Source organism: Periplaneta americana, chromosome 10 (genome assembly GCF_040183065.1).
Source record: "Periplaneta americana isolate PAMFEO1 chromosome 10, P.americana_PAMFEO1_priV1, whole genome shotgun sequence".
NCBI classification, from domain to species: Eukaryota; Metazoa; Arthropoda; class Insecta; order Blattodea; family Blattidae; genus Periplaneta; species Periplaneta americana.
In genome coordinates, this window is record NC_091126.1 from 48,841,493 (window position 1) to 48,854,540 (window position 13,048).

The following is a 13,048-nucleotide window of genomic DNA, read 5'->3' on the forward strand; positions in this document are numbered from 1 at the left end:
AATGTCCAATGTAATTCCCATTCCTATGTTCCATATGAGTCTGACGTATGGCGTTATATAGGACCATTAAAATCTTGTTCTCCCGAAAGTTCAATATATAGAGAAGAGGTCCTTTAATTGCTAGCGTTTTATAGGCCGTTATAGGCCTATATGCCTACAGCCTAGTGTTTATTTGGCTACATGCTTGGTCGATAGCTTGACTATTGCGGAAGTGTCTAGAGCCACATAAATGGGATAGATCACATTTAAGGCGGGATTTAATACTTCCCACGACAGCATGACTGGCGAAGGACATGGAAAGTACAAATCAATATCTGATAATAGTGCGATAGGGTGATGCTACTGCCGTTTCGAAACAGATGATACAAAGCCAAATTCTACCAGCCGGGTTCTGAACTCTCTTGCACATATCTCATTAGAGGTGAACGATTATCCACAGTGTGGTGAGTACGACGATCCCTCCCTGACATTATAGGTCTTTCCGATATCAGATTTTGGTACTCGTGGCACAAATTCGTGACGTTGCCGTTTGGGTAGCATTTCCATACACAGGCTGAAGTCTAATGAGAATAGCTCTTCACTCGTGTAGACTCCAAACAGTGCTCTTTTCGTTGCCTATCGTTAAAATAAGACTTGGTCCTTTAGGTTTAGAATACGCATGCCGGCAAGAGACAATGATAGGATGATAGATTGGATAATTTCATTGTTGACCTATGACATATGGAACGCTGAATTTATTAACCAATTGATAGGATAATGTGCAGGAGAGCTCAGCTTCTTGGGTAGAGGACATATATTATAAGGTGAATTGTTAACGCCAATGATAAAACGATAAGTAGAAAAACATTAGACTCTCTGAGATATGATATAGGCTATCAGGCGTTCCATTACTCTTTCATCGTATGATGACGCAGAATATCTGCATGGAAATAGCATATGTACTTCGGTACATTAAAGTAATATATATGAAATTTACTAACTTTGATGATATGATAATAGGGTAGAGATCTCCATTTCTAATGTTGAAACACCTAATCCTTGAGATAGGCTGATATGAGAGCAACATATCTGAGCTGATATATATATATATATATATATGTATATGTGTGTGTGAGTAAGATGGAATGAATTCAATTATATCATGATAAGCTCTAAATTATTATTTATATTGTGGGAATATGTATGAAATATTTATTACTCCCGATGGTATATAGAGGCCTATAGGAATGAATTACAAAGGAAACCATAACTACAACGATTCCAATCACTCTTCATTATAATTTTGAAACTCGCTCATTATGTAATACAATATTTCTACCAGGATTAAAACACTTGGTGGCAAATATATAAAGATTTTGCGATTCAGACCTGTGAAGTTTGGAAATATTAAAGCGCCAGATAACATGGAATTGATTGTTGCCATGACAAGGAGTAATTTAAGCTTTCAGGACTCCTATGTTCTTATCTGAAATGCATTGTAAGAGTAGGCCAACACTTTTTTCACTGACAACAAATCTTTTCAGTTAATTGGGTTCCGGACGATTTAATTTCAGAATTTTATTTATTGAATTTATAGCAAACTGTAACTTAGTGATTCGTCAGATTTCTGGAATTGAATATGGGAAAATAATCGTTAAAAAATTTCATAGAAGAATGGGAAATGAATCATGCAAATATGTATATATATATATATATATATATATATATATATATATATATATATATATATATATATATATATAGAGGCTAAAACTCTTCTTTTTAGAGCGATTATATTTAATATAAGTATAAAAGAAGAAATTATTAAAATTACATCACCTATTTACATATCTATTGAGAGAAAATGCGCACATTAATTTTGGTAACACTGAAGTAGTTTGTAAAGACGCTTGCGTCATGTTTGAACCCCTTCAATTATAGGCCTACATACTATTTTCAAGTAATTGGTAAAATTCATACATACAGGGAAATCTCTTCAGCTCTAACTACAGAAGACATGCCTGAATGTGATCAGAAAATGCCGACGAAGGCTGATTTATCGGTAAAGAACAATGACCGAGAAAAGCGGAAGACAAAAAATGACCCAAGGCCAACTTTGGCGGTCACACGTTTAAACCTGTTAGTGCTATATTAATATATTGTAGCATATTTCGTGGATGTATTGAATATAATTAATTTAAGACAATTTCGCTTAGTTTCTAAATATTGCCAAGAGAATTTTTTATACAAATATTATTGAAAAAGTTTTGATATGTACCGGAGAACCAGTTTCTTTCGAAGTAGTCAATTTCAGAAAATAACGAATTTATCTCTTAAAATAGAAGCTGTTGACTATGATTTTTATTGTTCAACACAACCTGGTCGTTAGTCAGAAATTTATTAATAATCGTGTATACCATACTGTCACTCAGTTCTTATGTACTTTATATCTGATAAGTATGTTTCATACAGTTTCAGAGGTGTTTTATAATAGATAGAATTCATAGGCCCACATAATACCCTTTATAAAATATTCAAGATGGAACACTATATTTGCTCCCTAAAAGACGCACTTTCCAAGCTAAAAGTTTGTATAGAATACGGGGTGCAATAGTCCTAAATAAAACTCCTGGCCTATATAACATATTAAAATTGGAATAATATATTTACTGCTTACAAGATGCACTAATAGGTCTACGTAATACTCCATATAACATATTGAAGTTGGAATACAATATTTGCTGCTGGTAAGACGCACTTTTCAAGCTAATCATTTGTCTATAATACGGGGTGCAATAGATATACATAATATTCTAATATATCAAATACTGAATTTTGAATAGCCTACTATATTTGCTGCTTACAAAAAACATTTATCAAGCTAAACATTTGTCTACAATACGGGGTGCAATAGATATACATAATACTCTAATATATCAAATACTGAATTTGGAACACTATATTTGCTGCTTACAAAAAATATTTCTCAATCTAATCATTTGTCTACAATACTGGGTGAATTAGATATACATAATACTATGATATCTCAAATACTGAATATGGAATACTGTATTTGCTGCTTACAAAAAACATTTCTCAAGGTAATCATTTGTCTACAATACGGGGTACAATAGGCCTTTATAATGCTATAGGCCTATGTAAGATATTGAATTTGGAATACTATATTTGCTGCTTACAAGACGTACCGGTAATTTTCAAGCTAAAAATTTTATAAAATGCGGGGTGTAACTGGCCTACATAATACTCTATATCAAATATTGAATTTGTAATACTATATGCTGCTTACAAAAGAAATTTTTTAAACTAATCATTTGCTTACAGGGTGCAGTTCATATTCCGAAAACTGAAATATCCAATGAAATTTTCATGCCTATGTTCCATATGAGTACGACGAACCCTCCCTGACGTTATAGGTTTTTCCGATATCAGATTTTGCTACTCGTGGCACAAATTCGTGAGGTTGCCATGTAGGTATCAGTTCCATACACTGGCTGAAATCTAAAGAGATTAGTTCTTCCCTCGTGAGGACTCGAAACAGTGCACTTTTCGTTGCCTATCGCTAGAATAAGACATGGCCCTTTATTTTTGGAATACGCATGACGGCGAGGGACAATGATAGGATGGTAGATTGGGTAATTTCATTGCTGAGCTGGAACATATGAAACTCAGAAATTATTAAACAATTGCAAGGTTAATATGCAGGAGAACTCAGCTTCTTGGGTAGAGGACATATAAGGGGAATTTTTAACTCCAATGATAAGAGGATAAGTAGGAAAACATTATACTTTCTAAGATGGGATATAGGCTATCAGGCGAAATTTACTAACTTTGATGAATGATGATAGGCTAGAGAACTCCATTTCTAATGAGTGAAACACCTAATCCTCGAGATAGGCTGATATGAGAACAACACTTCTCAGCTGATATATATTTGGTGCAATGCATGATCTTCAATGTTATCAGGATAAGCTCTAAATTATTATTCATATTGTGGGAACATGTATGAAAATATCACTACGCCCGATGGTATATGGAGGCCTATAGGAATAATTGACAAATAAAACCATAGCTACAACGATACCAGTTACCCAGCATTGTCATTTGGAAACTTGCAAATGACGTAGTACAATATTACTATCAGGATTAAAACACTTGGTGGCAAAAATATAAAGATTTAGCGTTTCAGACCTGTGAAGTTTGGAAATAATAAAGTGCCAGCTAACATAGAATTGATTGTTCCAATGACAAGGAATAATCTATGCTTTCAATACTCCTTTTTGTTTTCTGAAATGCATTCTAAGTGTAGGCCTACACCTTTTTAAGTGACACCAAATCAGTTCAATTAATTAGGTTCCCAATGGATTACTTTCAGAATTTATTTACTGAATTTATAGCAAACTGAACCTAAATCCTTCGTCAGATTTCTGGACTTGAAGATGGGGAAATAATCGTTTAAAATATTTCCCTACTTAGAATGTGGGCTGAATCATACTAATGTATAGATATGGATATAAATTATATGTAATAATATGTATATATAATACATAGAGGCTTTAAGTCTACTTCTTAGAGCGATTTTATTTACTATAAATATCTAGAAAGGAAGAAATTATTAAATACACATCACCATTTTCCATATCTGATGAGAGAAAATGCCCATATTAATGTTGATAACACTGAAGGAGTTTGTAAAGACGCTTGCGTCACGTTTGAACCCCTTCAAGAATACATGCTATTTTCAAGTAATTGTTAACATTTATTCATACAGGGAAATTTCTTCAGTTGTTACGGCAGAAAATATGCCTGAAAGTAATAAGAAGGTGCTGACGAAATCTGATGTATCGGGAAAGATGGATGAGAAAGAAGAATCGAAGACAGATTTAACTACAAAAGATATGCCTGAAAGTAGTGAGAGGAATCCGACGAAGGCTGATTTATCGGTAAACATGAGCGAGTCAGATAAACGGGAGGCGGAAAATGACCTATGGCGAGCTGAATTGATCAAACGTTTTAACAGGTTACTACTATACATAATTATATTGTAGAATATTTCGTGTATGTAAAGAATATAATTCATTAAAGACAATTTCACTTAGTTTATAAATATTGCCAAGAGAATTTTTATACAAATATTATTGCATACGTTTTGATATGTATCGGAGAACCAGTTTCTTTCTAAGTAGTCTATTTCAGAGAATAACGCATTTATCTCTTGAAATAGAAGCTCTTGATTGTGGTTTTATTGTTCAACATAACCTGGTCATTTGTCAGATATATATTAATCACCCTATATACTATATTGTTACTCAGTTCTCATGTAGCTAGTTTAAATGTGATAAATTAAGTATATTTGATAATGTATTGGAGGTGTTTTATAATAGATAGAATTCATAGGCCCATATAATACTCTTTATAAATTATTGAAATTGGAATACTATATTCGCTACTTTCAAGACGCATTTTTCAAGCTTAACATTTGTCTACAATACGGGGTGCAATAGCCCCACATAATACACTATATCAAATATTGAATTTGGAATACTATATTTGCTTCTTGTAAGACGCACTTTTAAAGCTAAACATTTGTCTGCAATACGGGGTGCAAAAGGCCTAAATAAAAATCTAGGCGTATATAAGATATTGAAGTTGAAATACGATATTTGCTGCTTACAAGAAGCACTTTTCAAGCTAATCATGCGTCTACAATACGGAGTTCAATTAGCTTACACAATAATCTAGTTCTATATAAAATATTGAATTTGGAATACTATATGAGGAGCATCGTTTCAAAACGTATTAAGTCCCCCAGTGGACGAAATTAAATTGGTTACTTTCTATTAATTTATCTTTCATGCTCTGAAGTCTGATGGTTCCAAGTCGTCATATTTGTAAACTGTTAAACCAGTACTTAAAAATGGTTTTGTGTAGTGTTTTGAAAACTTCTCCGGTTTACGAGTAATCCAGTTTTTCGTCGTTCGTGTAAAAAAAATTGCAAGGGGTATATAATACGTTTTGAAACGATGCTCCTCATATTTGCTGCTTAAAAGACGCAACTTTCAAGCTAAACATATGTATACAATACGGGGTTCAACAGGCCTACATAATACTCTGTATCAAATATTGAAGTTGGAATACTATATTTGTTGCTTACAAAAAAAAATTTCTCAAGCTAATCATTTGTCTACAATACGTGGTGCAAATCATATTCCGAAAACTGAAATGTTCAATGTAATTTTCATGCATGTGTTTCATATGAGGCTGGCGTATGACATCATATAGGACCATTAAAATTATGTTCTCCCGAATTTTCAATACTTATATAGAGGAGTGGTCCTTAAATTGCTAGCGTCTTATAAGCCGGCATAGGGCAATATGCCTACTGGCTAGTGTTTATTTGGCTACTGAAAACTCAATGCGTGGTCGATAACTTGACTATACCGGAAGTGTCTAGAGCCACATAAATGGGATAGATCTCACTTAAGGCGGGATTCATTATTCCGATGACAGCATGACTGGCGTAGGACATGGAAACTGCAATTATTATCTGATAATAGTGCGACAGGGTGATGCTACAGTCGTTTCGCACCAGATCATAGACAGCGAAATTCTACCAGCCGCCTTCTGACCTTTCTACCACATATCTCATCAGAGGTGAACGATTTTCCACCGTGTGGTGAGTACGACGATCCCTCCCTGACGTTATAGGTCGTTCCGATATCAGATTCACTACTCGTGGCACAAATTCGTGACGTTGCCGTGTGGGTATCAGTTCCATACATTGGCTGAAATCTAATGAGAATATTTTTTTTTCCTCGTGAGGACTCGAAAGAGTGCTCATTTCGTTGACTATCGCTGGAATAAAACATGGACCTTTATTTTTAGAATACGCATGACGGCAAGGGAGAATGAAAAGATGATAGACTGGGTAATTTCACTGCTGATCTGGGACATATGAAGCGCTGGATTTATTAACCAATTGATAGGATAATGTGCAGGAGAACTCAACTTCTTGGGTAGAGGACATATAAGGTGAATTTTTAACTCCAATGATAAGAGGATAAGTAGGAAAACATTATACTTTCTGAGAATGGAATACAGGCTATCAGGCGAAATTTACTAACTTTGATGAATAATGATAAGCTATAGATCTCCATTTCTAATTTGTGACACACCTAATCCTCGAGGTAGGCTGATATGAGAACAACAATTCTGAGCTGATATATATCAGGTGCAATGCATTATCTTCAATGATAATATCAGGATAAGCTTTAAATTATTATTTATATTGTGGAAATATGTATGAAAAAATCATTACGCCCGATGGTGTATGGAAGTCTCTAGGAATGAACGGGCAAAGAAAATCATAGCTTCAGCGATTCCAGTCACCCTTCATTATCATTTTCAGATTTGCGCATTACGCAGTACAATAATACTATCAGGATTAAAATACTTGGTGCCAATAATATAAAGATTCAGCGCTTTAGACCTGTGAAGTTTGGAGATATTAAAGCGCCAGATAACACACAATTGCTTGTTCGTCTGACAAGAAATAATCTATGCTTTCTTTACTCCTTTTGTTCTTTTGTGAAATGCATTCTAGGACTAGGCCTACACTTTCTTCATTGACACCAAATCAGTTTAAATAGATAAGGTTCCGAAAGAATTCCTTTCAGAATTTTGTTTACTGAATTTATAGCAAACTGAAACTAATGCTTTGTCAGATTTCTGGAATTGAAGATGGGGAAATAATCGTTCAATATATTTCCCTACTTAGTCTATAACATAGAATAATGTGGAATGAATCATGCTAATATGTAGATATGGATATAAATTATATGTAATAATTATATATAAAGCACATAGAGGCTATAATTCTTCTTCTTAGAATGATTATATTTACTATAAATATGTAAACAAGAAGACATTATTAAATATACATCACCAATTTCCGTACCTGACGTGAGAAAATGCGCACATTAATGTTGATATTACTGAAGGGGTTTGTAAAGAGGCTTGCGTCACATTTGAACCCCTTCAAGAATGTATACTATTTTCAAGTAATTGATAAATTCATACATACAGGGAATTGTATTCAGCTGTGCCTGAGGAATATAGGCCTAAAACTATTAGGCAGGGGCTGCCGATGGCTGATTTATCGGTAAAGGTGAATAGACGACAAGAGGAGACAGCAAAACATGACACAAGTGGAACTTTGGCCATCAAACCTTTCTACAGGTTAGTACTATATAAATATATTGTAGCATATTTCGTGTATGTAATGTATATAATTAATTTAAGACAATTTCACTTTGTTTCTAAATATTGCCAAGAGAATTTTTTATACAAATATTATTGAATACGTTTTTATATGTACCGGAGAACCAGTTTCTTTCGAAGTAGTCAATTTTAGAAAATAAGGAATTTATCTCTTAAAATAGAAGCTGTTGACTATGATTTTATTGTTCAACATAACCTGGTCGTTATTCAGAAATATATTAATAATCGTGTATACTATACTGTCACTCAGTTCTCATGTACTTTATGTGTGATAATTATGTTTCATACAGTACTGGAGGTGTTCTAAATGGATAGAATTGATTATATTTGCTGCTTACATTATGCACTTTTCAAGCTAATCATTTGTCTACAATGCGGGGTGCAATAGGCCTACATAATATTCTATATATTCAATACTGAAGTTGGAATACTATATTTCATAGGTTTAGTGGGCACATGTTGTAAGTACTAATTTCTTAATTTTTGAGAAAAACAAATTTTAATATTCAATACCTAATTACACAACAATTAACATCTAATCTCAGAAAGTAAACATAAGTTAAAAAATGTGCATTTTCTGTTATTAATTTGCTGTCCAACAATACAGTCCTCTAACAATGCATACAAATTAATCATGTATTAAATAAATTGTTGTATACACTTAACACATTTTTCAACAGTAATCTCACTAGACGTTTTGATTTATCCAGAGAAAATCAAAACTCGAGTGGGATTTAATTGACTATTACACGATTAGAAGAAAGTATATAAAGATTAGAAGTAACGAAGTTCTCCAGTACAATAAAATATTAATTGACTTACGAAAATACAACTGCCTTCAAATGTATTATTGTACCATCTCAACATTACAAATATTACGCTAGATGCATGCTAGATGGCAGTAGTGAGCAATGCCTTCTCGTGGAGAAGTTCTCGATCTACACGTATACACGATGGCAATGTTACTAGTCAAGAAGGCTTTGTTGATTCAGTTTCATTTTTATTATCAAAACAGTTGCATTCCACTTCAATTATCCGAATCCCAGTAATCAACGTCACTTGACAGATGATTTTCAAAAAATCTTAATATTAAACAATCTCTGATACGTGACTAGATTCATCAGATTTTTGTTTCTTAAATCATTTGGTTACTATCCCTCCTGGAATAATGAAAGTAGTATCTCGTACTCATCTCTTTTGTCTCTCTTTAATTTTGAAAGTTTGCAGCACAGAAGAAATAATATTGATATAAAATGCCTCCATAATTTATTAACAAGTTCTGTAAATAGTCATCTACTGTCCAGGATAGCAATACATGTACCAAGAGAGAACTATAGGACCAGTAAAACATTTAATTTAAACTATGCTAGGACATGTTATTATAAGTACTCTCCACTTCTTAGAATCTGTTCCTTCTATAATAAACTGAGCAATATTGACATCTTTCAGGATAGAACCACACTCATGAGAGAAATAAATACCGGTAGCGTTCAAAACACTCCATAAGTATTTTGCTAATAAATAGGTCTTAACTGGTTTGCATATTGTATATTTGGTCTTCCTTCTCAAATTATTTCATATCAATTATCATTACGAACTCGCTCCTAATTCTGACTTAACATAGGTCTAGTCCCTCATCAGTTGTTGTATTATTGTTACTAATCTGTGACTAGCTATTTGCATTTCATGTTTTCTTCATACTGTAAATACTTTTGTTTTTGTTACCCGATATTTACATGTAATATTTGCTTAATACCTTTTGTTGAGTAGTATTGGATTGTAACTGATTAAATTTAAATACCATTATTATATGTATCACTACTGTTATTTTCATTTTATCTACTCTGTAATTACATTGTTGAGTGAATTCAATAAATGAATAAATAAATAAATAAATAATATCATATAGCAGAAGCTATGACATAACCTAAATAATATACTGTACACAAGTGTTAGAAAAGTTTTAATTAACGACGATGACATAAAAAATAAACATGAATAATATTAAAAGGAATAATTATTGAATGTACAATTTCCAAATTTGAATGTGGTTGGTGGCTCAATTGATGTTATATTGGACGTGTGCGTAATAGAAGTGGAACTCGTTGATTTAGGCCTACATGGTGTATTCAACTTATTCAGGATTTCCGAATGAATAATTTTAAAAGGAATTATTATTGAATGTACAATTTTCAAATTTGAATGTGGTTGGTGGTTCAATTGATGTTATATTGGACGTGTGCGTAATAGAAGTGGAACTCGTTGATTTAGGCCTACATGGTGTGTTCAAATTATTGAGGATTTCCGAATGGTGCTCTTCATTTATTTGTAAATCGGATTTCAGAAGATGCATAGGTATGATCAGTGATTTTTTATTAATTTCTGTTCTTGAATGCCAATGCGAGTTATATATGAAACTGCTGTGCATCGACTGGAGTGGTTTGTAATTTTATGTATGTATTTTTTTTTGACGTCCAGACCAGCGCAGTTTCAAATGTTGGCAAACAAAGAAACAAATGCTAGGGACGCGATAAAATTAAACAAATGCTAGGGACGCGATAAAATTTAACAAATGCTAGGGACGCGATAAAATTTAACAAATACTAGGGACGCGATAAAATTGTGCGATAAGCAGCCATGATTGGTTGAAATACGTCCTTTCATACCGTTTTATTGGTCAAAAGTATTATGACGTAGTAAGAGTGTAATAGTCAAAGTAAATACTGTATGTTCACTTACCACGTTTGTGTATTATTAAATGAAATACAAATACATTTAATAGAAGGCAATAATATTAATTTATCTTCAAAAGTGCACTGAGAATATCTGGCACACACATTTGCTTAATTTTCATTTATCTTCTAATTCTTCTTCCTCCTCTGAGACCTCTGTAAGTTGGTTAGTAGTTGAAATACGTTCACTGAAATGTTTGTATCTCAGGGATCACTCTGCTCCGTTATTTATTACAAATGTCATTCAAGGAACTCGGAGGTTCATTTCCGTCCTCACATAAGCCTAACATCGGTCCTTATTCTGAGCAAGATTAATCCAGTCCCTACCATCATATCCCACCTCCCTCAAATCCATTTTTATATTGTCCTCCCATCTACGTCTCGCCTCCCCAAAAGTTTCTTTCCCTCCGGTCTCCGAATTAACACTCTATATACATTTCTGGATTCACACATACATGCTACATCCCCTTGCACATCTCAAACGTCTGGATGTAATGTTCCTAATTATGTCACGTGAAGAATACAATGCGTAGGCCTACAATTCTATGTTATGTAACTTTCTCCGTTCACCTGTAACTTCATTCTTCTTAGCCACAAATATTTTCTTAAGCACCTTATTCTCGAACATCTTTAGCCTCTGTTCCTCTCTCAAAGTGAGAGTCCAAGTTTCACAACCAAACAGAACAACTCGTAATATAACTGTTTTATCAATTCTAACTTTCAGGACTTTTCATAGCAGACTGGATGACGAAAGCTTCTTAACCGAATAATAACAAGAATTTCCTATATTTATCCTCCCGAGTGTCAGTTACATTTGTTACTGTTGCTCGAAAATAATTGAACTTTAACACCTCTTCAAAGGATAAATTTCCAATTTTTATATTTACATTTCGTACTATGTTCTGGTCACGAGACATAATCATACATTCTGTTCTATAGTAGTGATAAAAGACTTTTCTTCTTCTGTTCACTTACCGGAAATTTGTAGCTGAAAGTTGATTTCAGAGAAACGTTAGACCAATTCAATAGGTTTTTCTCCTGCAGTCTTGTTTTTTTTTTCTTTGGCTTATGCCAATTAAAAAAAAAATGTTTCTTCTAAGAGGTCATATTTCTACTGAATAATCTCTTTTGCTCTTCTACACTCTGATCCATTTCATTTTCATCCACTTTATCTTTTTTACCATCAAACGTTTCTGTAACATTATTTACTATGTTCCTTGTCAGCTCCTTAAGCTCATAGAAGTCATCATAGTGCATTACAGTAACTTGATAAGGGGAAGCATTTCTTTTGCTGCTGAGATCAGAAGCGCCCATTCACGAGTGGTGTACACTTTCATGTGCTTCCTTTTACGTTCATTTGTTGCATGCATATTTTCGACTTCCCAGTAAGAATGTCCTGATTCTATAATTTCCTTCCGGTTTACCACATACAACATTGCAGTAGTGGCGAACTGATTCCTGTTCTGTCCTCCACAAATGTCACTGAATGTTGTTAAGTAAGTAACAGACACAGGCAAACTGTAAATTTATTTCAGCAGACAACAACCAATCTCTACACTGCCTTTTCTCCCACTACACTCGTCCTAAAGGAAACAAAACCCATCATTTTGCTGGTATCCATTATGGTGGAATTGTAAACATTAAGTTTACGTGTATAGTAAATGTCACATTCACCTGCATGAGGTACACTGAGAATAGCTTGCATATCGAAAGTGATGGATCTGAAGGTTATACCCCATCTGAAATGGATCTTATATTGTCCTCGGATTTCATTTGCGTTGCCTGATTGTCTCGTTTTTTTGTGGTTGTCCCACTCTTCTTGTAAGGTCTCTTTATTACTGACTGTTGGATGTGCGTTGCATTTAAAGAATTGGTCCTTCTTTCGAATATGAAAGAACAGTGGTGGATCATTGATTTGAAAATACTTCGATAAACGAATTGAGAGACAGGTGTGACACTCTTTCCATGACGGTATTGGTTCCCATATAAACGGTACATAAGTGCCAAATTCAAATCATGTGCTAAATACAGCTTTCAAG